The sequence below is a fragment of the Pantherophis guttatus genome, chromosome 1 (assembly GCF_059756535.1).
Source record: "Pantherophis guttatus breed Tessera chromosome 1, ASM5975653v1, whole genome shotgun sequence".
Lineage (NCBI taxonomy): Eukaryota > Metazoa > Chordata > Lepidosauria > Squamata > Colubridae > Pantherophis > Pantherophis guttatus.
Window position 1 is genome coordinate 242,734,113 of NC_142063.1, and position 26,606 is coordinate 242,760,718.

Consider the following 26,606-nt stretch of genomic DNA (forward strand, 5'->3'; position numbering starts at 1 on the left):
GTTTTGCTGTTTTGAAAGTTTATTTTTATATACTGGTACAATATTAAAAGAAAGAGATATTCAAATAAAACACACAAGTATTCTAAATGAAATTAAGGACTAAAATATCTCTACATAATGCTAGTAACAGCAAACGAAGCTGGGAAAGTGGAGCCATGGCCACTGGCCCAAGACTTGTTATATATTTTTTTATTATTAGTCTCTCTCTTTGCACAGTCCATTTATTGTTAAAAAGTAGTTAATTCTTGATTTTATGGATCATTTAGGAAGGAAGAAGGAGAATGTCCATTAAATCCAAATGTCTGTTAAATCTGAATTTATGTTATTTGTGGATGATTTAATTGATGCAAATTGTGTTGTTCGGGTTGAACCTAGATTTAATGGGTAAATGTTAATCTATTAATACATAGTAGCCCATTAAATATGGGTGGACTCAGTACAAAAAAATTGTACATTGTACCTTGCATCTATGAAATACAAGTCTACTTTACTGAGGTTTTACTGTACTTCTGATGACAGGAGTTTGCATACCTTCCTTATGATTTTGAATCTGGTCACCAAAGTTGCTAAAAATCAGGAAAGTGATGAGGGGCAAAGCAATGGTGGGGAGAGGCAGCATGGACCTGCCTATTTCGGTATGGCATATTTTAGATTACAAAACTAAATCTATTAAACATTTCACTTGTAGGTCAAGTGTAGAAGAAATGTACACAATCGGGCATAATATGGTTTTAAGATCCAGGTACTTTGTAACCAGATTAATAAAACCATTCTACTCTAATTCCTCCTATCTCTTTAGAATTTCCATTAATTAACTGAATAATGATTGATGCTAGTAGCGGTTTTTAACTTGCTTGAGTCCTGAAAATAGGTAAATCAGAACAACAGATTTTAAAACATACCTAGATACTGAGACTGAGTAAATTACTACCATAGTATCCCAGTAAAACAAGGATATCAGAGCCCCAAAGGTGCCTTTTCAAAAGGCAACTGGACTTTCCTTGAAGGCATTTTGCTTTCCTTGAAGACATTTTGCTTCTTATCCAAGAAGCCTCTTCAGTTCAGTCAGTTCTTGGATAAGAAGCAAAATGCCTTCAAGGAAAACAAAGTCAAGTTGCCTTTTGAAAAAGCATCATTGGGACATCTATGACCTGGATGACTGAGAATCTCCATAGACAAGGAGATCAGATTCCTTGGATTTTCATTTTATATGTATTTAGTGTTTTAAATTAAGAAATAGGCAGTTTGATCCAAGTTACGCAAATGCACCCAACTTACAGTATGAAGTCTTAATGTGAATCAGAATTATTCCACTGATTTGGGTTATAGATGCTCCAGAGCTTCTATTAATCATGTTATCAATTTGGTTAAATTTTATTATCTGAACAGACTATTCCTAGCAGTGGAGCTAATACATTTGTTTGCCAGTCCTTATGTCAAAATAATGCTCCCATTTGATGGTTGCTGGTTTATAATCAAACTGGGGAAATTTCTTGCTTCATTCCTGCATCTTGCTGATCACTCTTCACAAATTCTAATTTGTGTTTATGATGCCTTGATTTTTGTTGCTTTTATGGATTAGCGGGTTATGTCAGTGGGCAAGAAGATGTGACTTTGGGACTCGCGCATAAAAAAAACCTTAATCTAGGGGTAAGATATGTTCATGTTGCTGTGGTTATAAAGATAAATATGTAGCAAAATATAGATCATGTATATCAAAATTTACATATACAAACACACACACACACACACACACACAAAATGAAAACTGTAAAAAAAAAGTTGAGCGTATGAAGTGCAACATTTGTACTATTCTAAAAACTGCTCACTTCACCTTTTATTTCCCTCTGTTCATTCCTCAGAGAGTTTTTTTTCCCCCTTTACTAAAACTATTTTCATGCCATGTTTATTTTTTGTTTTTCAGTAAGAGTAATCAGTAATTGATTTCTCTTTTCTAGGGCCAAGCCTTCCTTTATCCAAAGTGAGGGGGCTATCTTAAGCATAAGAGCTAGAAGTAGCTCCCTAGCAATGGTTCCCTCTCCACAATCTTTGGAGGAAACAGTGAAGGACATAGCCTATGCTGTATTTGTTAAACTAAGATGCTGCTCTCAAGTGTTAATCTGAAATAAGATAAACCTATCAGCAAAACTTATTTTTATATATAGGTAGAAATGTGACTTCTGCCACTCTTAGTAGTATATATTGATTTGGCCCGGAATCAGAATTCCATTTAATTCATTTGATACAATTTTTAAAGAGATGGTATTGTTCCATTATCTAATGCTGAATTAGTGGTATGGTATGGTATGGTATGGTATGGTATGGTATGGTATGGTATGGTATGGTATGGTATGGTATGGTATGGTATGGTATGGTATGGTATGGTATGAAACCATAACAATGGTGACTTAGCCATTCTACAGTATATATCTCTCTAATAAGCAGATGGCATAATTTATTAAAACATACTTTGAATGGTTTCCTAGGCATCTTTGATTTACCCAGAATATTATAGCATTTTTAAAGAATTTCCTATGCATATTAACAAAGTACAACTGTTGATGAACAGTTACAGATGTCATTACAGGTATTTTACAGACACTGTATAATCGGATTTTCAGAAAGCTTTTAAATTAAGTCTCTCAAGAAATTGCTAAATTAAACTTTATTTATGTGGTGGAAGGAGTAAGGTTTTACTAAAGATTGGTAAAGAAACTGGGAAATGAAAGGTGGCATTCATGCCATATCTACCTGCTAAATAATGGTCATCATTTATGGCTAGAATCATTTACAGCACAAGTTTGTAAATGACACTGCTTATTCAAGATAGCAAAATGCCAAACAGAAATAGAAAATCAGTCAAAATCATTAGCAGACAAATGAATCACTGATAACATTTCAGGTTTGTTGTGACCACCCAGAAAGAAATGTTGTTAAAATTATAAATGAAATCTGAGTGAAAATGTAGGCTGTCTGAATTCAGATAACAACTATGTAGAATGGATGTAAACCTAAACAATAAAATATGTGCAGTTAAGCAATGCAGCTGCTCAGCTACATGTCTAAAGCATCTAAAGACATAGATAAAGAGAAAGAGAAAGGACTGAGAAAAATGTGCTAATAATTGGACCACCAAAATACATGCAGTACATTTCTTAAATCAATGCAGTGACTATTTAGTCATAAGTAGCCATATGTCATAAGTAACTAATATAATATCGGTTTCCTGTGGATTAGGTTCAAAGGAACATTCTTCATTTAAGGAAGATCTAGCACTTTCACTTCTAGAGGAAGCATCATTACATTCAATTCCTTTTTTTTTTTTGTTATTCTGAAGAATATTAAACATTCTATCTATAGCATATTTTTGAGGAACATCTATATTGCATAGGGGTAGAGAATCTCTCTTTCTCCCTCCCTCCCTCTGTCCCTCCCTCCCTTTTCTCTCTCTCACCCACACAAAACACACACTCATCTTCTAATGCCAGCAGCAATCATAAGTGCATTTAATAGCCATGTGTGTAGAGCCAGTTCTAAACATATTGGCACCCTAGGAAAAGTTAAATTCTGGCACCCCTTATGGTTTGATTATTCCAATTTTGTTAGGAATTTTTAACATGTGTCCCATTGCTTTTTTTTTTTTCTTCAGGTTTTTGAGCTTACGATTTTCAGCCCTGTAGAATTTTTTTTCTCTTGGATATTTTTACCCTATTTCCTACCAAATAGTTTTAATTACATCAGTATCCATGTTGTCATATGGCAACAATTCTGTATAATTATATTTAACCATTGAGTGAGCACAGTGACCCACAGAGTATGCTGCTACTGCTTTCTTTTATTGAGTTTTTAAAGAAGTCATTTTCAATTTTGATGTCACCTAAAATTTGTTGCCCTTAACCAATACCTACTATATCTGGCCCTGCTTTTGTGGATGAAAAGGGCCTTTTTTGTCAAAGCCAGCATCTAGATATAAATCTAGATATAAATATATAAAGAAATAAATTTATTCATGTTAAATATCTAATGGAAGCTACCATCAATCTGAGTGAAAAATTAAAATTTTAGAATCCTAATTTCTAAGTAAGTATAAATGCATGGGTGTATATTGTAGCTAAATAGAAATGCAAGAGTACAAGTTTTATATATGAGCTATCTGACTAGAAATCTTTAGTGTTTATTTCTCTCTAAGGAAAATTCCTTGAATTTTAAATATGCTGATTCCAAAACAAGTTGTCTTGCTACTTATATTCTTCCATTTAGATATATGGAACATAGAATCACTATTTTTTCCCCCAGTAACTAGCTCTGTTTTCAAGGGTCACAATGGAAATTTTCTGTTGTTATTCCCTATCAGATGTTGAAAACATTATTTTAGTCAAAAATAATTATATTTACATACCATTGAGCATATATCTTTCTTAAACTAAGCTATTGGGTTGAGATGTTGGTTGCACGATTAGGATAGCATGTGTGTTTAAAAATACAAGTAAAAAGAAAATACAACTTATTTTGAATAACAAAAAGGTTTTCAGGTATCCAAAGAAAGCATAGGACTGACTTTTTTTCTCCTAAATGAGAGTTGATTCTTAATTGCATTTTATATGCATTAACTCATTCAACTAATTAAACCTCGATTTTGTAGGAAAAGGTTATTAAATCTATATAAGATTATGATTTGAAGGTGAATTTTGAGAATATCAAATGGACTATAAATTATTTGTATTCTTAGAACTATTTGAAGCTATTCTTGCAACAAATATCTCTATAGTTTACTAGTGTACTCCTACAGGTTTCTTGCAGCATTTATTATAGTGTAATTAAAATAAGATGTGAATTTAAAGCTTTTGGCATTCTATGTACGTATATTTGTGGTACAGTATGTGTATATATAAAATATAAGAATCGATTTATAGAATGCAAACTAAGGTAACATGTATTTCATAATTACTGCTTCTTGCGCTTATCCTTGTTTGTTCATTAGAATTTGTTTATTTGCAGTTATTCATGTTGAACATAATTCTAAAACATCGTACTAGGTAGATCTCTACACATTAGGGGCAAAAAACAATGATTTAAAAGATGCAGTATGGTCACGCTTACTTTGCATTTGTAATATCTATTACAGGTGGTCCTCAGTTAATTCAGTTTCCTTACATTTTATTTTCATGTAGAGGCTGGATTTCTTGCAACTCTTGACCTACTGATTATTTCCTTAAACCTCTCTAGGCTTCTCATGATGAGTCTTAAATCAATGAAGCTAACTTTAGCAAGAGGAAAGTGACTGCAAAGGGAGTTATCTTTTTTTTTTTTTTTAGGTAAAATAGGGCATAGGCCCACTTGATATTTTGTTCTTCTGCTATACAAGTCAACAGGGCGTTGACCTTCCTTGAACATGACTAGGTATAGTTTAACACTGAAGAGTGTTTTGGGAAGGAAACACTCATTTAAAGAAACTGCTTTTTTTTTAAAGACTCTAACATATCAGTCTAAAGCCTGATATGGCTTCAGGAAAGTAAACATCTCTTGCCTTAAAAATAACTTTTTATTTTAAAGAAACCATTTTGAGGAGTCTAACAACTTCTAGAGCTGAAGTATTTGAAGGTAAAGGTTAAATATTCTTTGAATCATGCTTAACTTAGGTGGCAATAGTCCAGAAATGGTTTATTGTTGCTTTCTTCTGTTTTATTTTCTTATTTTGTCTTCTCAATCTACCTCATAGTTAAGCAATATTTCCTACTTCTAATATTTAGGATTAGGGGTTAAAAGGTATTAATAGGGTGCTTATATTTTGGTGATAAAAGATCTTACCTTTTCAAACTCTTAGAGCAGTGTTTCTCAACCTTGGAAGCTTGAAGATGGGTGGACTTCAACTCCCAGAATCCCCCAGCCAGCGCTGCTGGCTGGGGGATTCTGGGAGTTGAAGTCCACCCATCTTCAAGCTTCCAAGGTTGAGAAACACTGTCTTAGAGAAATGAAGCTCAAAGTATAACTATTTTTATTTAAATCAAGGATAACTGAGGAGGCTCATGATTTCATGTTTAGATATGAAATTACTTAAAATGTTTTAGAATCTGCATAAGTATGCCATTCATTTGCAATATATGTTATGGCTTCCTGTAATTTATATACTACTTAGTTCATCTTTTGCTAGAAAAAATATATGGAGCTGTCCATGAAATCACTGGGAGTCAAACTTAAGCCAAAAGAGATTATATTTTTATTTTTAAAATTCAATTTTATTTAGATGTTGTATAAAAGGTTAGAGCGTATACTTTTACCTGTCTTAGCTCTAGGATTTTCTAATGAGTATCTTATTACAGATCATACTATTTTGTCCTTCATTGGGACATCGATGAAAATGAACTCTAATATAAGAGTCAATTGCAGTCTGGACATCCAGTTCACAGGCTTTCAAGCCTGCCTTCTATTTGTATTTATAATTATTTTCTGTTTCTGTTTCCATGAGAATCAGATGTTAATTTTTCGGTCATGGAACTCTGTACTAAATCTGTTTATTTTTAAATTATGTTTTTACCATAGTAGAAACCACTATCAGGATCATAAAAAGATGGTGAAAATGTGAAAAATACAATAATCTTAATCTCAGCAACAAATTTCATATGTTCGATTTAAATTTTCAGAACAGACATTTCATATGTTCATTAACTCTCATGAATAAACCTAACATAACTGTAAACAGAGAGAGAAAAGAAGAATGCAACATAATTTGGATCCAAAGAAAAATAATAGAATATACAGTAACTGGAAGCTCAGAAATTTACTCACCCTCTTAAATCAAAAAAAGAAAAAAAATTAATTAAGAAAATTTTAGCACATTCATCTCAAGAGGTGACTAATACTCCATGCAAAATCACCCTAACATTAAACTTAAATATTCAGTTTAAATCATACCATATTGTTAGGAATCTAGTAATTAAAATCCATCCCAAACAATGATGTTTTCAGTGCTCTAGGAAATTAATTAAATTTCTACTTTGGTGGTCTCCAGAATGGAGAGATTTCATGGATTTGACTTCAGTTTCATTTTTTATGATTTAGTTATCATCTATTATTGAACTTATTTTAACTCACAGGTATGTTAACTCCTGTGAGCCTTTAATCTTTATTAATTTATTGATTTATAAATCAAATTTATATAGCTGCCCAGTTCACCAAAGATAACTGTGCGATGCACAACAAATGGGAAGTACCAGATATAAAAACCTCAGTCCTGCTAACATAACCAGATCTTGAGAGACTTCTGAAATATCAAAATAGATGGAAGCAATCTAATTTGGAGTGGGGGAAGGAGAATATTTTGTTAGACAGGTGTCATAGTAGAGAAAACAAGATTCCTGGATCCATCAAATGTAAGTCCATAGCTGATGGTCTAATGGGGTGGGTTGATGTAATTTGGGACAGGCACTTCCTCAGATAATTCAATCCTAGGCCATGAAGGGCTTTATTGGTCAAAACCGGCATCCTGAATTCAACTCAGAAGCAACATGCAGCTTTATGTTTATTTTAACAAGCCCCTCCCATGTCTTGACAACAAATGCCATTAATTCGCCTTCTACTTTCAGCTAAATTAGAAAATTGTGCCAACATGGCTCGTGACTGGAAGAGATTTTGGGAATTTGTAGTGCAAACCTATTTGGATATGGAAGCTTTGGGAAGACACTCTTAGAGTTGTCATTGAAAGCCTTAATGATTTATCTTTTGTTATTTAGCATATATCTTGAAAAGATCAACAAGCTGTTTTTTTTTTCATTTATAATCTGTCATTAGGAAAACCAACAGACTATGCGAATAAGGAAATAGTGATGGATATTCTTGATTTATTATTTATTTATTAATCAAATTTATATACTGCACATTTATTCTCAAAGGGCACTCTGGGCGGTGTGCAATAATAAACCAATTTAATCAATTTCATAGTAGCAAAAAAGGAACATATGACCCAAACTATTTTGTTTTGAATCCATTGCATCCATGGATTACTCTTGTTCAAAAATAATATTTGGGCATCATATTTAAATTGGAAATATGACTAGTTGTGGAGTTGTATCTCCTTGTCATCTAGTCTGGATTGTAAACCTTGTACCTGAATTTTGAATTATTTAATATAGTTGTAATTACAGGTCCTTGTTTAATGACCACTTGTTCAGTGATCATTCATACTTAAAATGGTGCTGAATGAGTGGTGATTATGAGCAGTCCTCATACTTATGTTGATTGCAGCATTCAATGCCAGCTCACAATTATGACATTGTAGAATTCCACAGCCATGTCATCATATTGTGAACTTCTTTGCTGACTTTCTACAAAGTTAGTTAGGGAAGGTGGCAGGAGCGTTCAAGTGGCAAACTTGAGGTCCTTGCGAAATGGTCCTGGGTGATTTGTTTTATGACAGCAATTGGAAGTGCCAGAATTTCTCATTGCTAAGTGACTTGGTCATGTGATATCATCTTTACAACTATGTTGCACAGCAATGAAAATTCCAGTCCCAGTTGCTTTCATTAGTTGAGAACTACCTGTCTATTTAACTAGGTTTATATGTCCCTCCATCCATTGATTGCTTCTGTTTCTTTCACTAGAGACTTTCCCCACCCCTCTATGCAAATTTGACAGCCTCTATTCCAGATTCAGATAATAATTGAGAGGTACATGGGGAATTGATGGCTTTGAAGTGCAAAACAGTGAAACATTTGCATGCCATATATTAAAAGTAACATGCATATACTGATGTAATATGAATTACCAAATTTTGATAAACCATTCCATAAATGGAAGAAATGCCATCAGTTGAAATCACAAACATATTATTCCAAACTTGGTTTGTATTTTTATAAATTAAAATAGGCTTGAATTTTATATCTTGAAGGAACAGAAATGTATTCTTGTTTCTTGATAAATTCTAAGTATGACCTTATTATCATTTTTCTCTGATATGTTTTTTTCTTCAAACAATTTTCAAGCATAGTATTAAAGTCTGAACAATAGTTTAATATCCACTGACAGCTTTTATGGGTTTAAATAAAATATTTTTCTCAAAATAAATTTGAGCAGAACTTTTTATGAAGAGTAGACTCCAAAACATCTGTAGGCTGATATTTTAAAAACTGTAAAAATATGCTTGTCTTTTAAATTTTTCCATGTTTATTACATAAAAAACTCATATTCTTGGAGGTTTTCTAAATTTCACAGTACCACAAAATTCAATATTAACCTTATTAACCTTGAACTTTTACATGAGATTTCAAGAAGTAGCAAATAATGGTCAGTTAACTATAATATGTGTTTTACACATTGCTCTCATATACAGTATTTTCAATTGTCTCTGGGATAAGTTTTGCAGTATTTTCTTTTTCAGCTGAGGTTACCATAACCTTTGGTTAATCAATTTCATTTATAACATCAGTTACATTACATTACTTTGCTTCCTAGAATCAATGGACAATGCTCATAATGTTGCAATCTCATAACTATCTATTTTTAAAAATACATTTTTGTTAAAAAATTTAATACAAAACAACTACTAACAAGAACTAATATTTAGGATAAATAAGGGAAACAATGAAAAGAGGAAAGACAAAGATTCAGAAATATATATAAAAAGAAAAGAATTGTAAAGCAGTGGCCTCTTTATTTTACAGCAATTATAAGTATACATATGAAATAATTTGTTACTTTGTGGTTACAGTTTTTTTTTTTACTTTTTCCCTATAATCTTTTATTTTTATTTTAATCTTTAAAATCAAATATCATATCATTTCCCCCCTATTTTTTCTGTTTTCCACAAAAAATCAAAAGGAGTTTCCAATTATCATTAAATTTAATGAACTGCTCTAATCAAAACAGTTGATTAGTCCATCTCTGGACATTCCAACATCTTCACTATCCATTCCTCCATTGTGGGTAAAAGTCAGATCTTTCCACCTTTATATATATAACAGTCTCACTGCAATCACCATGTATAAAAGCAATGTTACATACAGTATTTTTTCCAGCTGCTTATTTGTTAATCCCAAAAGCAAAGCTTTTGGTTTCAAACCTATGTGAGTCTTTCAAATTTTCTGTATTATTGTATGTAATTGAATCCAATTTTCTGGCTTTTTTACACGTCCACCAAGCATGACAAAATGTCTCTCTTTGTTGATTACATTTCCCACTTAAGTTTGAAGAGCCTTTCAGATTTTTGATATGCTATATTATTTATTTGTGTGCTTACTATTTTTTTAAGTGATAAAAACAACAGCTGCCTTCAAAATGCTAATTTAAGCTTTCCAGGCCTTACACGGCTGGCCCTGGTGTAGTTGCAGGAACATCATCTCTACTCAGTTTCCACCCACCTAACTTGGATGTCACAGGAGAAACTGCCTGTAAATCTTCCTTTTGTGAAAAAAAAAAGGGAATGCAGACTCATAGATACTCTTCTTCTACAGGGTTCATATACTTTGATTTTGTCAAGAAACCCCCTTTCTAATTTCCTACAAACTTTTAAAAAATGAGTTATTTTGGGGAGGATGAGCTAACATCATCAGAACTGATTATAATGTTCTTTTAATTAATTGTTTTTATGTTCTTTTCAAGTGAGCACTTTATGCTATTTCTATTGATATTATTAAAGTGCCAAGAATCTTTTTAATTGCCATAAAAGAACTGATTGTCAGTCAGTCATTTTGTTTGGCTATTGACCAACAAAACAAAAGATCTTTAGTCCCATCAACTAATGTCCCATAACTTGTTTTCTTATTATTTTCTCTTTGTGTCTTTTCAGGAACAGTTTGAGCAATTCCCTGGTTCCACACCAGTGGTAGGTTGCTACCAATTCATCCTGGATCAGGCAAACTGGTAGCAGCAGTGGCGGAAGGCTCCGCCCACCTGCCTGGACGTCTCTGCGCATGCGCAGAAGTGTCTCGCACACCCACAAGTGAACCAGTAGAGATGGGATTTGAAACCCACTACTGTTCCACACATTCCTTTTATAAATCCAAGATAAGGAGACTTTCCAAGTCAGTCTTCTGATTTATTATTTGTATGTCCTCTTTAATTATTATGACATCAAGTGATTTCATTTATAAATCTATTTTGGTATCTATTCCACATCACTCTTATACTCTGGCATTTTTAAATCCATTTTCAGATCCATAGTATCATTTTTTTAATTTCACTTTTGTAATTCAATATTTTTTAAACTCCAAATCCATATTCAAATTAATCTCAGTCTCTCTTTTATCCAGTAAAATCAGTTCTTCTATATCCTCTGTTACAGTATCAAAGGACCTTAATAATAACTTTTGAGGATATTGTTCCCAAAGAATCTTAATTGCTTCTATAGTCAAATAGTGTTGCTATTAGAGCTTTTCTCATTTAAAAGTAATATTTTGTTCTCTCCTTCAAGTCCCCTCTTATCTTCTATTTTCCAATCAACAAAACTTCCCCACTGGAGGATATCTTACAACTAATTTCAAATGCTGCATATATTATTTTATTAATTTTTAAACACCCCACAGGAATTGTTCTTTCAAGTCCATCTTGCCCCTTAACTTTGCAAAATCAACATTCTAGTCCCCCTTTTACTGTTTTCCAAAAATTAAAGCCTTTCTTGTTAATCCTTAAATTTACTTGGAGCTTCTTTTATCTGTGGTGGAAGGAAAATCTCCCTATCATCTTTCAGAAGATTGTTAACCTCCAGAAAAACATTAATAAGCAACTTCCTAAAGTAGTTAAAAGAGGAAGTATATAAAGCAGTGTCCCTGAATCATGGCTTAGATAAGATGTTTTCTCCCCGGGTTGTGGAGCTTTCAAACTTGCTGGAGATTATTATTTTACAATCCCTTTGCAGGGAGGCTCTGAATTGGACAAACTTGTAAAATGATCTAGTCCTTAATCTGGAAAGGAATTCCAAGGAGCTGATCCATTTACTGGGTCCTGTTTTTTCACCATGATGATCAGCTTGTTTCTGGTCCACCATTGCTCCCTAGGAAGCCCAGGGGGACTTTTTCAAAACAGATCAGACAACTATATTTTTCAAACTTGATGGCAATATTCCTTCCCTCAGAGGAGTGCCTACAATTTTTCTTCATTCAGAAGCTCATAGCTTGCTTGCTTACCAAAAGATGCCAGGAAGGCATGGGTACAGGTCACAGGTCGCAGAATTCATGGTATAGAGCAGTGATGGCCAACCTTTTTGGCGCCGAGTACCATAAGCACGCACACACACTCATAATGCAATGCGTGTGTGATCCCCCTCATGTGCCTGCCTCCCCGCATGTGTGCACAACCCCCCTGTATGCACCCCACCCCCACGCATATGTGCATAACCACCCCCGTGCTGCCCACCCCCATGCATATGCACATGCCCCCACACATGCCCTCACCCCCTACACATGTGCATGAGTCTCCTGCATGCACCCTGCCTCCACGCATGTGTGGCAGAGATCCAAAAACCATCTGGCCAGTGGGAAGCAAGCATGCATGCGTGGCAGAACTGAGCTGGGGTGATGGCTCGCATGCCCGCAGAGAGGCTCTGCGTGCCACCTGCATGCCATAGGTTCACCATCACGGGTATGGAGAATCTATGCACTTCCTCAAGGGCAAGGAATTCAGAAGAATCCCATATAACATTACAAGATGCCTCATTCACTCCTGGATTCTGTTCAATTGATATCTGATCATAAGGAAATGCAATCAATTTTGTCCACCAAGAAACTCAGAAAATCATCTGGTGAGTCTGTAGTGGTCTGATCTGTCCCCCGTCCTCACACATACAAATGCAGTATCAAACACGCCTGCCAATAATTTATTGTATAAACAGACCAGAATTTCTGGAAGACGAGAGTTCTGGCAGCTAACTGTAAAATGCTTGCCAAGTCCAATTAGTACTCCCAAAAAGCAGGAGAGGCCTTATCTGCAGTCCGTTTCCAGAGCGACAAATTATCCACAAGAGTTTAGTCCAAAATATATCTGAGCCGAAGTGCAGGATTCACGATGTGTCTCTTTAGAGTTTAAACTTTTGTCCATCACAAAGCTTGCCGAACAATCACGCCCCCTTTTATTCCTGGGTGTGGCTCAGTGACTCAGCTCAATCCCTGGCCCTCCCACGCCTCTTCCTTTGCTGCGCACACTTCTCCCTCTGACGCTGCCGGGATCAAGCCAGGATTCATCATTATCACTCTCTATCAATGGGTGCTCCAAAATGCTTTCCTCCTGGCCCATCCCAGGCTGTTCCTCCTGGCCTTCAGATGGAACCTGAGGCATTGCCAGAGAGGAGGGTCCTGGAGAAGGAGGCTTTGTCAGTTCCTCCCCCTCACCTTCTGAGTCTCTTCCTCCATGAGGACAGGCTCGGGAGTTGAAGTCACAACATGATCTTTTCCTTCCATCCTTCCTCAAAATGGTTCAAAATGGCCATGTAGAGATCTGCAGATGCAATATGTGAAGAGAAGAATCGATACTTCACCTCTCTTATCGCTGTTGCAATGCAGGCTGCAATCACTTGACACTCCCCCCTCTCCCAGCAATTCCTCTGGGATCTCCAAAATTTGTCGAAGTGTAGGACTCATGAGCAAGCAGCAAGATGCTAAACTCACCAGCTATACATATTGAGCAGAGAAAGCATTTAAGTTTCCATAGGAACAATTGCTCGAAGCAACTCCAGCTTCTGGCTTGTCTATTGGGACAGCTGGAATCTAATTATTTATGACTCTAGCTTATTGACTAATTGGTACCTTGTCTCTTTCTTGATCTGGCATTGTAAATCTTTGGCTTGACTTCAAACTGCTCCACTTGGAAACTTGCCTTACTCAACTAAGTCTTATCTACAATTAATTGCTGTTTTGTGCCACTGTTGGTATTTGCAGAGGCAAGTCTTCCTTTTTACACTCTGTGTGCTTAGGAACAGTGTTTGGTGTTCAATGGGAAGCTAAAAAGCCAGAATGTGAAATTAGCATTCACTCAAACTAGATACCTAATCTAATCCATTAATACTTCAGATTCCATAGGACCATCTAATCCTATCACACCTCCTCATTCCAGCCCCTTCCTGATCTCTCACTTGAGGGGGAGGAGTCCCTATCAGAGAGACACATCTCATCTGTGATGCATGATATGGTACTCTCCAATACTTAAAGCTTGTATTCAGCCACTTTGCTATCGGGGTGTGTGAGTTTTACTAGGTCCATCTCAATCAGTTTCGCTTAAGCAATTGCAATATATTCAGGGGTGTAAACTTTCTGTCCACATCTTCCCAAATCTTTTATTATAACCAACATTCCTCTTTAGCCAAATATTATCCAGAATCAGGCAGCACTCTGTTTCAGTTGTAGTGGTTAAGGCATCAGACTCAAAACTGGGAGGTCTAGTCTCCCCTCAGGCACAAAGCCAGCTGAGTGACCTTGGGCCAGTCACACACACTCTCAGCTCTAGGAAGACAGCAATTGTAAACCACTTCTAAAAGAAAACGGCAGGAAGTATTCCATGCTGTGGCCATGAGTCAACACCGACACACAAACATGCCATACCTCCCATGCTCAGGCCTTTACAGTTTCATTTGCCATAACCTGTCTTGTAACCATAGTCCTGATGGTTATTTATTTATTCAATTTGTATAGCTGTCCACTTTCCCTGATAAGATCTCTTCAGTTCATCCCTGGTTAGTCCTTCTAGCTATTTTCTGGGATGCAGCTCTCCACAGTGTGGCTCACAAGGATGTAGAATAACCAAGGCTGTGGTGAAGACTCTATTGTCCAGACAGAATCTTATTTACCTAACACCTTTTTGTACAATTTTTCCTTGCTTCTATTGTAGCTCACCATCAACTTATTGGTGCATGCACTTCAACTATTTTGTTTCACTTTCCAACTTTCCTCCCTTTGCTTTTCACCACCACTTTCACTATTCTTTAAAACACTTACAGTCTGTTTTATGAGTTATCCAATAACTCATAACCTCCCAAGTAAAACCTACAGTTGCTAAACTAATACTGGAAAGCTGAATGACTACAATACTTTTTTCAGATTCCATAATTATCTTTATTATTATTATTGGTAGTTATAGTAGTTTTCATGTAACAATACAGCATATTAGCTGTAGTGGATGTAGTGATTTATGCTTTAAGGAGAGGCAAAAAAGTTGGGAGGGGAATGTTTTGCAACTACATTAATTTTATCATAGGCATAACACTTTTTTAAAATTTTCAGTTGGAAATCTGTGCTTCTGTTTTTTTCAGTGCTTTGCTAATAAATTTGATTCACATGAAATCAACAGGTTCAATATAGTTTGCATAATAGGAACCAAACATTTAGTCCTTTCAATGGGCTTCAGAAATTTTTTCTCTCATATGAATATGTTGCTGAAATTAGTTTATAATTGTAGCCCCTGAGCAACAACATAAAGTGGAAAATTTCATCTGTATTTGTAGATGCCATTAACAGGTAATGGAAACATGCAGTTCCAGCCAAATGTTACATTGGATAGAAAATGCATTTTTAATGTTGGTAAAATATTTAGAGAAACTAGCGTATTCTGGAACTTCTAATACATGAAATTAGGTATGTCGGTGAAACAGTACACTTCGTTAATTTCTTAACCTTACTTTAAGAAAAGTTTATGATTTTTTTCCCCCTGAAAACAATAGAATAAAATTTGTAAATGAGAGATTGTGGGTAGGTTGAAAAAGGAAGAAAGGAAAATACAAACAAATGAAGAAACGATGTGCAAATTAGATGGGTGGAGAGAATTTTGGAAAATGTGTTTGAAACCACTCAATGAGATTTTGTATTAATAAACAAACAAACAAACAAACAAACAAACCAATCAATCAATCTGAGAAATTCTTATTATAGTTCATTATTTGAATTTTTTTTCAGAGAGCTTCCAAGAATTTAATTCTTTGCTATCCTTACATAATTCTGCATTCTATATTTCTTGGTATAGTTAATTTATTCTTGACATTTTAAAATAGTTTTATTTCTATGTGGAAACCTAAAGAAATAGTTTCTTACATTATTTTAGGAATAAACAGAAATGTGAAATTAGATACCTTCTGGCCAGGCAATATGTTGTGGCTTCTGTGGTGTGACAACAGTTTTTTAACTTGAAAGTTCAGAGCAATAAGTTTTGCATATCTAGCAGAAAATGCACAATTGCAGTGGTTCATTCCCAAGTTACTGTTTTTATCATCTGAGAGTAGGATATCAGAATGGATATTTTCTCTGTTCTTAATTAATAACTGTTCTTCTCTTTAGTAAGGTTGATTTCATTTTTTCAAAACAGATAAATAATTAAATGGAACAAAACATTTCACAAAACAATAATAATCCATTGATTTAAGTCTATTTGATAGTCATTTTGTCCATTTTAGCTTCATTTCAAGTTATATCTTATTTTTAAACAGTGAAAACTGAACCAATATTGACTGTTTTATCTAGTTGTAAAATCTGTATAAGCATATTCTTAATGATGTGTTTCCCAGAATTTATTTAGCATTGAATTAACTGATTTTATTATGCATGAAACTTCCATCATTCCTTTTCTTCCATATTCAGAATTCAGTAATAAATAACAGCATGCGATTTTCATTTATTACAATGTTACTTTTATTGGAGATAAATATTCTATCCTATATTCAGCAACCTCTTTAATTTATTTGGGGCAGTCTAATGCTGTATTTATATGAACTGAAATCATTTAGTTCATGAAGGAGATATTTTCTCCATGTTTCTCAAAGAGTGAATTTCCCATCTATATTTTTTTTACTACTATATTTATTGACCATTCATTAATGGTGATTTGACAAACTACTGAATACATGTTCATTATTACAGAAATAATACAGAACTATGCTAGTTTCAAAAAAATGTGCTAGATGTACCTCATTCTATCCCCCAAGCTAATCTGTTCCTGTCTACCAACCCATATACAGTTCAACAAATCCTGAAGGATCATATCTTATATTTAAGTGATTAATAGCCTTTGTCTTGTTTTTGGCTGGGACTGTTAATAGGAACTGCCATGTCAAAGTCTTCAACCTCCCACTCATACCAATATTTCATGTTGTTTTCCAAAGCCATTGATTGTTTTTTTCCCCATTCTTTCAAATACTGTCATATTTGTCACCACTCTCTAAATGTTAGAACTATGTGAATGAACACTGAGGAGGAATCAGCAATTCTACAAAAGTTTTTGCTGCAGTTTTCCAACTTCAGTTGTAATTATTTTTATTTATTTGTAAAATGTGTTTCCTCCAATTGCAAAAATGTCAAGGCAAAGGAAAAAACACCTTAAAATGGCACTGAAATCTGTAAAAGTTAAAAGTGGTAAAATTAAAATGTAAATTTTAAATTAATTTAAATTCCTAAAAATTCATTTTAAATTAAAACTTTCCTTGAGACAACTAGAAATATGAAGAGAAAAACCTACATGTTCACAACCTAATAGTTTAATGGCTGATGAGGACAAGGTTTCATCTATAAGGTTAAATTTTATTTATGTATACATCGAATTTGGAGACTGTCCATCTTACTCACAGAGTGACTCTGGGCAGTGTACTGGTTGAGTAGACTAGGTATAGAAAAATGGAGAATAAATCAGTTTTATAACTCAGATTAGATATACAAGAATGGCTCCACAAGAAGATATTAGAATAAATTTGTTTAATTTATTCTAATATAATGAAACAGAAGATAGTTATTGAAAAATTATGGCCAATTTAATGGAGAGATATAGACAATCCATTGGTGTTTGATTGTCAGTATTTAGAGATACAGACCATTTCCTTAAAAACCTAATTTACAAATTACAAAAAATCTAATTAGCAAATTAGGAAAACAATGTATAAATCCTAGTCAGGGATTTTATAGGTGGTCGTGAGTACAATTAGACATAGAGCTTGCACATAATCGGAAGTCCCACCTGTTCCACCTCTTGTCTGGTCCTTTATGGGTGAAACTCTTTTGCCTCTTTTAATATTTGTACCTGTGACCACTTCCTTATAATAATATATTACATTTATCATATCAGTTTGTCTACTGATAAAGCCTTTTGCCACATGGTCATAGATTGGCTATAGGCCTTCACAGCAGGACAAATTCAAATTCATAGTGAAGATTCCTGTCCTTGCCTCAAGCTATTTAAAATTTTTAAGAATCAATAGTTTCAACTCAGGTTATATCAGAAAAGAACCTGGTCATCACAATGTCCAATAGCTGAAGTTTTGAATATTCTTTGAAAATAGTTATGGAGTTAATTGTAAAAATGTAAATGAGAATTTTTTAAGACAAAGATCGATGTATTTTTAAACATTGTGTACATTTCACATCTAAAGGTAATAAATTGCCTTCAGGATGTAATGAGAAGTTCAGAAACATCCCATGCATGAGAATTTACTTCAAAGGGTGCAAACTTATGATGATGAACTTCATCAAGAACAGACTGAACTCTCAAATCAGAATTTGTTTATCTACCATGAACTCACTTTGCCCAATTTAAACCTAAATTTGTTCAGTCCAGCAATTCTTCTAGAAAATAGTTCCAGGAGTGTTTCCTTGGAGCCATTTCAAAAAGAGACTCAAAGCTGGCGGTCATTGAGTTGGCAATAAATCCCTGTCTAAACTTCTGATGATCTCTCCCATTAACACAATAAAAAAAAATCATTTAGGTTTTAGGTTTAGGTTTTATTTGATTTGATTTAAACAGAGAGCCCCAAGGGTTCTATTATATTTTAAGAAAGCAAGTAGAATTTTCCCAAAATTAGGTGTGTTCTTAGCAAAGAGGGATCAAAAACACGGTAAAATGAAGGAATGCCCCAAGTGCCACAGTATCTACAAAATCCACAACACTGCCATGGTTGATGGTACTGAATGCAATTGAAAGGATCATTAGAAACAACAGGAACTACATTTTATTTTTGTACTTGCTAGTGTTGAACATTTCATAAGGCAAATCAAATCAAATCAAATCATTTATTTCCGCAAATAAGTCTTCAACATCTTAATCTTAAAGTATATGTACTGTATGCTTCCTAGATAGTTAAGACGATGCAGTTTTATTTTATTTATTTATTTATTTATTTATTTATTTTATTTGATTTCTATACCGCCCTTCTCCAACAGGACTCAGGGTGGTGAACAGCCGAGATAAAACATAACATATAAAATTTAAAAAACAGTTTAGAAGACATTAAATAATTTTGGCCCTCAATTTAAAACAACCCAGTTAAAACCAATTTCAAATTAAAACCAAAAGGATGGGATCAAGCCAGCCTGGCCAGATGAAATAGATGTGTTTTCAGGGCCCAACGAAAAGTCCGGAGGTCTGGTATCGTGCGTATCTCTGGGGGTAGGTCGTTCCAAAAGGCAGGTGCCACAACAGAGAAGGCTCTGCCCCTGGGGGTTGCCAGCCGACATTGTCTGGCCAACGGCACCCTGAGGAGGCCCTCTCTGTGCGAGCAAACTGGCCCGTGGGAGGCTATTGGTGGCAGAAGGCAGTCTCATAGATACCCCGGCCCTCAGCCATGGAGCGCTTTAAAGGTGGTCACCAACACCTTGAAGTGCACCCAGAAGACCACCGGAAGCCAGTGCAGCTCGCGCAGGAGAGGTGTCAAATGGGAGTGCCCCGTCGCTCCCATAATCCCCCGTGCGGCCGCATTCTGGACCAACTGGAGCCTCCGGGTGCACCCCAAGTGGAGTCCCATGTAGAGAGCATTGCAGTAGTCCAGGCGGAAAGTCATGAGTGCCTGAGTGACCGTGCGTAGGGAGTCCTGATCCAGAAAGGGACACAACTGGCGTATCAGGCGGACCTGATAAAAAGCCCCCCTGGCCACGGCCGTCATATGATCTTCTAAAGACAGACATGCATCCAGGAGGACGCTCAAGTTGCGAGCCTCTCCGTGGGTGCCAGTGATTCGCCCCCAATAACCAGCAATGGCACCAGCTGGCGATATCGGGACGCCGGAAGCCACAGCCAGTCGGTCTTGGAATGGTTGAATTGGAGCCTGTTTCTCCCCATCCAGGCCTGCACGGCCTCCAGGCACCAGGACATCACTTCAAGGGCATCGTTGGGGTGGCCTGGGGTGGAGATGTACAGCTGAGTGTCATCAGCGTACTGATGGAACTCCACCCCAAAGCCATGGATGATCTCACCCAGCGGCTTTACATAAATGTTGAACAGAAGGGGCGAGAGGACCGACCCTTGCGGCAAACCACAAACAAGGTGCCTCGGGGTCGACCGCTGCCCCCCTGCCAACACAGATTGCAACCAGTCAGAGAGGTAGGATGAGAACCACCGCAAAACGGTGCCCCCCACTCCCAACCGGTGCAACATGATACTATGGTCGATGGTATCAAAAGCTGCTGAGAGATCTAACAGGACCAGGATAGAGGAACAACCCCTATCCCGAGCCCTATCCCAAGTCCTCCATCATCCACCAATGCGACCAATGCCGTTTCCATGCTGTGCCCAGGCCTGAAGCCGGACTGGAGCGGATCTAGATAGACAGTTTCATCCAGGTACTGTGGAAGTACTTGGATGTTTTGATGCTTGGAATAGCAATATGCACAACTGTGTTCATATATCCCCCTCGTTGAGATGTGCCCACCGGGTTTCTATGCATTCCATCAGCCGAGGTCCCAGGGGAGGGGAGGGGTGGTGGTGGTTCTTGTAAAGGAAAGACTTGCTCCAAGGGAGGCCACTGTACCTCAGATAGCCAGATGTGAGTCCCTCCTTATGAAGTGGGGACATGGGAGGCAGATGGGCTTGCTGATTACATTTATTTATTTTTTATTTTATTTCAAATTTATATACCGCACCTTCTCCCAAGGGACTCAGGGCGGTGTACAGCCAGATAAAAACATACAATACAAACATTAAAAATAATTAAAAGAATATATATTAATTTGGCCCCAGTTTAAAATGACAAACCAATTAAAAATTAAAAATTTAAAAATATCTTAAGCCAGCCCGGCTTGTTGAAAAAAGAAAGTTTTAAGGGCACGGCGGAAGGCACCGAGGTCTTGGATTCTCCTTATCTCTGGGGGCAGCTGGTTCCATAGGGTAGGTGCCCCCACAGAGAAGGCCCCCCCCTGGGGGTCACCAGCCTACATTGTTTGGCTGATGGCACCCCGAGGAGGCCCTCTCTGTGGGAGTGCACGGGTCGATGGGAGGTTGTCGGTAGCAGCAAACGGTCTCGAAGATAACTAGGTCCTATGCCATGGAGTGTTTTAAAGGTGGTAACCAACACCTTGAAGCACACCCGGAAGACCACTGGGAGCCAGTGCAGCTGGCGCAGGAGCAGTGTTATGTGGGAGCGCCATGCAGCTCTTGTAATTACCCGCACGGCCACATTCTGGACCAGTTGGAGCCTCCGGGTGCTCTTCAAGGGGAGCCCCACGTAGAGAGCGTTGTACATACCTGGCTCCCTGCCACATGTCGGCTGCCCTGCCCAAGCTGCTCAACGTGATTGCCGAGGTGGTGGTGGACATGTGACGCCCCTCCTGCGCGAGCTGCATTGGCTTCCGGTGGTCTTCCGGGTGCACTTCAAGGTGTTGGTTACCACCTTTAAAGCACTCCATGGGTACTTATGGGACCACCTTCTGCCGCCGATAGCCTCCCACCGGCCAGTTCGCTCCCACAGAGAGGGACTCCTCAGGGTGCTGTCAGCCACGCAATGTCGGTGGTGACCCCCAGGGGGAGGGCCTTCTCTGTGGCAGCACCTGCCCTCTGGAACGACCTGCCCCCAGAGATACGTAGGATACCAGATCTCCCTGCTTTTCGCCATGCCCTCAAACTTTTCTATTTCATCAAGCTGGGCTGGTGTAACCCCCCCACCCACTTTAGATATTTTTAATTGTAAATGGATTTTAGTCGGGAGGTTTTAAATTTTGGGCCAAAATTTGTTTAATTCTTTTAAAATTTTAATTTTTTGTATTGGGATGTTTTTTATTCTTGGCTATGCACCGCCCTGAGTCCAGCAGGAGAAGGGCGGTATAAAAGTTTAATAAAATAAATAAAAATAAAAAATAAATATACACTCACAGAAAGACCTCTTATCACATACACACAATTAATAGTGGAACTAATTATTCAAAGAGATGGTGGGCCAGTTGTGTTCAACTGGAAGCTAGACAGCCATCTGTGACAATTGCTTTAAATTGGATTCCTGCATTTGAGCATAAGTTTGGATTGGATGATTTCAATAGTTTTTCCCCCTACTTCCTGACTCAATGTATCAGTTTGGAATCCAAAAACATTTTACTGGACACAGTTTCTTATATGGATATTGCATCAACACTGAGCAGTTTTCAATATACAGTGGAGGTGAATTTTTTAAAAAAGCTTGATCAGTTTTTGCAACAATATTCAGGATCAATATTGAATCAGTTCTACCTGCTGGTTTTATAAGGTCATAGCCTCAAGAGGTTCAAGGGGAACTTAGTCCTCTTCTTGTGGCCATACCACTCATTGCACATCTGTTGTGACACTCTGTTGCTGCCTTGGTAACAGCAGCAGGAGCAACCTAATTAATCATATGCCATGCTGAGCATATTTGATTGTAAAAGCAATTTGTTGCCAAAAGCATATTTGAATAAATTGCAGCCTGTCAGATAGAAAGCTTCTGACAATCTTAATTATCTTTTGTTTTCCTTATTGCCTCAGACAATAGGAAGACGATAAGAATAGGCACCCAGTTTGCAAAGAAGATACAAGTTTCGAGATAATATTTTTAAAAATGCCTCATAGAATTGTTAAGATGCAGACAGGAAAATTTTAATTGTGATGTTTTAATGTCTTTGTCAGCTCTGAATTAATTTCTTGATATCCCCACATCTTTCCCCATTGCTGCTCTAGTTGAAGTTTGAAGAAAACTGGGAAATACATGCAATTGTGTACTTGCCTTTATGGAAAACAATGAGTTGGATCCAGAGTTAAATTTATATATGTGTTCATTCCTGCACAAGTGCCATCTCCATTTGCATAGGTATCTGGAAATAGTTCACTGTAAATCATGCCACTATAATATGGGATCTTTTGTGCTTCTATTTCTCCCAATTCTCTGCTTCCTTAATATCAAAGGAAAATGTATGAATCCTATTTTTTGGTGCTGTATCGTTCAAACTTAATTATCCAAGCATTGGTTTGTTTGTGTATGTTCCTTCAAGTCAATGTTGACTGGCAACTGTTTGGAATAGTTCCTGAACATTGTTTGGCAGATTTTCAGAAGTGATTTGCCATCACTGTTTTCCTAGGGCTGAGAGAGAGTGACTCGATCAAGGTCATCCAGCTGACTTTGTGCCTAAGGTGGCACTAGAATGCATATGCTCTCTGTTTCTAGCCTGATGCCTTAACCCAAGGCTGTCAAACTCAAGGCCCGGGGACCGAATCCGGCCCATGAGATACTTAGATCTGGCCTGCGGGGCTGCCTTGGAAACAATGAAAGACCGGCTCGTGGAGCCTCTGCCAGCAAAACTGGAGCTCAGGAGGGCCACCGGCAGCCCTCACGAACTCCATTTTCACTGGCAGAGGATTGCAGGAAGCCATTGCAGCCGAAAAAGGTGCTTGGGAGCCCATTTTTGCTAGCAGAGCGCTCGGGCCACCACAGGCACCCCCAACACGAGTGATGTCAAGCTGGCCATGCCCACCCTGGCCATGCCCACCCTGACCCCCCTGAGGTCAAACACAACCTTGATGCGGCCCTATTAAAATTGAGTTTGACACCCCTGCCTTAACCAGTACACTGATCTGGCTCTCAAACATTGGTTTGGAGTTTCAAAACAAATAATCACAACTGAATGTTTACTTGCAGCAATGCCAATGTGTTTTAGTCCTTCAGCTTCATTACAATCTCATAATAGGTCTTCTAAGAAGGGGAAAAAAAACTAGAAATAGTAAAACAAGGTGTTCACTTCATAATATGTGGGTAGATAATAACTTTTTGAAAAGGGTATGATTACAAGACATTTCCGTGCAATCTAATTTCCTTTATTTTTTAAGGTTCCCAATTTGCTACAGACTATTTACTATGTTATCTCGGAATCCAGGGCTTGCTTCTAATGTCATTTTAAACAGACAGATAGTTTTTTTGAGATCACAGCAATGAAGCCTTTTGTTCTAAATTATTGTGCGTATTTTGTTAGACCATTTGATATAATCACGTTTTCAGAGTTTAAGGGGGAGTATTGCTCTATTTATGTGACTGTCTTTACCAAATGAAAAGGGGGAAAAATCCAATCTGCATATGTATTAGAACAAAAATATCTATTTGGATGGTCTGCAAAATTTTCACAATCCTTGAGTATTTCTCCATGGAGAAAATTCACCACTCAGAGAAAAGTATTGAAGAAAATAGTTAACTTCTGTATTCTAACGTATTGATTGAGAATTTGTATCAGTTTTACACGTCCAATTAATAACATTCTGTCTTGCTGTCCCATTCAGCCATGGAAACATTTTGGAAGTCACATTTTGGTTTGGGTATCAATTACAGGGATGGCTCATCCAGACTGATGCTTCCATTCCTTCTTTATGCAGTATAATAGGCATTTGGAAAATAGGCAAGTGACTCACTTAGATAAAAAAAAAAAAAAACAGCATTTAGTTTTTGTTCAAAGAATAATCCTGTTTAAAACCAATACACACCAGATTCTATGTTATCTATTGTTTGTATAGAATGATGGGTACCAGAAATATGCTGGGTACAAATATTTGATGAATGAAGACAATTATATGTGTCCCAAGATAATGTGCCAGCCTATGTTCTTACTCTCACCCCCGCCCCCCACGACACAGCCCTTCTCTCACCAACACTTAGATATTCTGGTAACCAATCCAGATTGGATCCTGCAACAAATGCAATTCCATGTTATCTATCGTTTGTATGGAATGATGGGTACCAGAAATGTGCTGGGCACAAATATTTGATTGTACTTCAGTGCATTACTGGATGACTCCCTCACCAACCTTTTTCACGTGCTTCTACCACAGTGACAGTGGTATGTCACCAGTATGTAGTAAGACAATTTTAGGCCTGTAGAAACTGTTGAAATTTCTCTGATAAGAGTCTTATAACTTTCAAATGGAATTTTAGTAAGAAGAAGGAAAGAGCTTCTCTATTTTAACGATGGAAATTTTCAAAGGATGAACTTCATTCAGAAACTTTGAAATTCTGGATTTAGAAGTAAGCTATGATACTTGTCCGCAAGAAAAATGTAATCAGATAGCAGAACTCTCTACACTAGATTAGCTTTTTGTGCTTATGAAGCATGGAAAATATAATACCATACAATATAATGTAGTATAATATCTATACAAACTTTTTAAAAGACCCTGAAAATAAACTCCTAATTAGTTACATATTGCTCCCTATTATAGTTTTATTTCTGTCTTTTTATTTTGAACGGAAAATAGACAATCAGTATGATGTGACGGTACTTAATGTTGAAATCCTGGTCACTGTGTATTTCATTTAGTGTTAATGAGATTTTCACTTTGCCTTAATTGCAACTTTAACTAGATGGATGCTTAAATATAGATTTTGAAGTCATTTACAATGGGAAGTGGATATGTTTCTGGATTTTTCACTGTATCAAATAATGATGCTCAGGCCTGCTTCTTGTGATGGTTTTGGAATTTCGTTTCAGTATTCAACTGCATGATACAATTGTATTGGATTCAGGAAAAGTCCATATATATTTCATTTACTTTTTGAAGAACACTTGTCTCTTTTCTGACCATTAATGTTAGAACGCTGTCAATTAGCTATGATCAAACAATGATCATTATATCCAATGTGGAATTTAAACTAAGAATAGGAAGTCAGGAAGTGAGGCACTGACGTAGGCACCTGCTTTCAATTATCTGTTCAGGTGAATGTGCTCAATAAGGAGAATCTGTGAATCTACATAAAGTTGAGTTGTGAGGACAACTTGTTTAGGATTACAACTTCTTCTTGAAATCATTTTTTTTCTTCCAATTAGTGAACCAAAGAGAAAGAAATAAAAATATTTCTTACTTTCAGGAACAGCTATTGTGAAATGCTGCAGAATTGCATCCTGCTATTTCAAAGCATAAGTGAAATATTGCTAATATGAGAGCTCTTCTCCAGAACCTCCATTTTGGAAAGGAGTTTAATCTAAAAGGTTTTTCTACTGAAAATGTACTTCTAATTAATGTGCAGCTTGTTTTCTTCTCCCACCTCACATGACATAGCCTTTCTGTCACCAACATTTAGATATGCTCTCACCAAGACTTTGATGTGACACAGTCTGAACTATGTATGGATCCATGGCATTACACAACACATAAACAGCTAATGTCTTACATAAGACAAATCTTTATTATCTTAATGCCTTTCTACACCATCTGTGTTGGTACAGAATAACAATGAGATTAGTAAAATCAAATTTGTTTTATACACGTAATAAGCAAGAGCAATCCAATAGCATCTTTTCAGGCTAACAAAGTTTGTTAAAGCTGTAGGCATTTGTGAACCATACTTCACTTCAGCAGAGCCACTGAGTAGCTAAATGCTACTTTTAATACCTTTTAGTGAAATGTGTTATTTTGAAAATATGGTATCAGACTCCTTTTGATTTGGGTCATCATAGACTAAT

The 26,606-nt window shown here is 36.6% G+C and overlaps 1 protein-coding gene across 3 annotated transcripts in view; it reads left to right on the plus strand.

Annotated features, from left to right (window-relative positions):
• Positions 1-26,606, plus strand: part of GRIK2 (glutamate ionotropic receptor kainate type subunit 2) — a 522,039-nt gene that overhangs the window by 358,640 nt on the left and 136,793 nt on the right. The gene's annotated exons all lie outside the window — the stretch shown is intronic.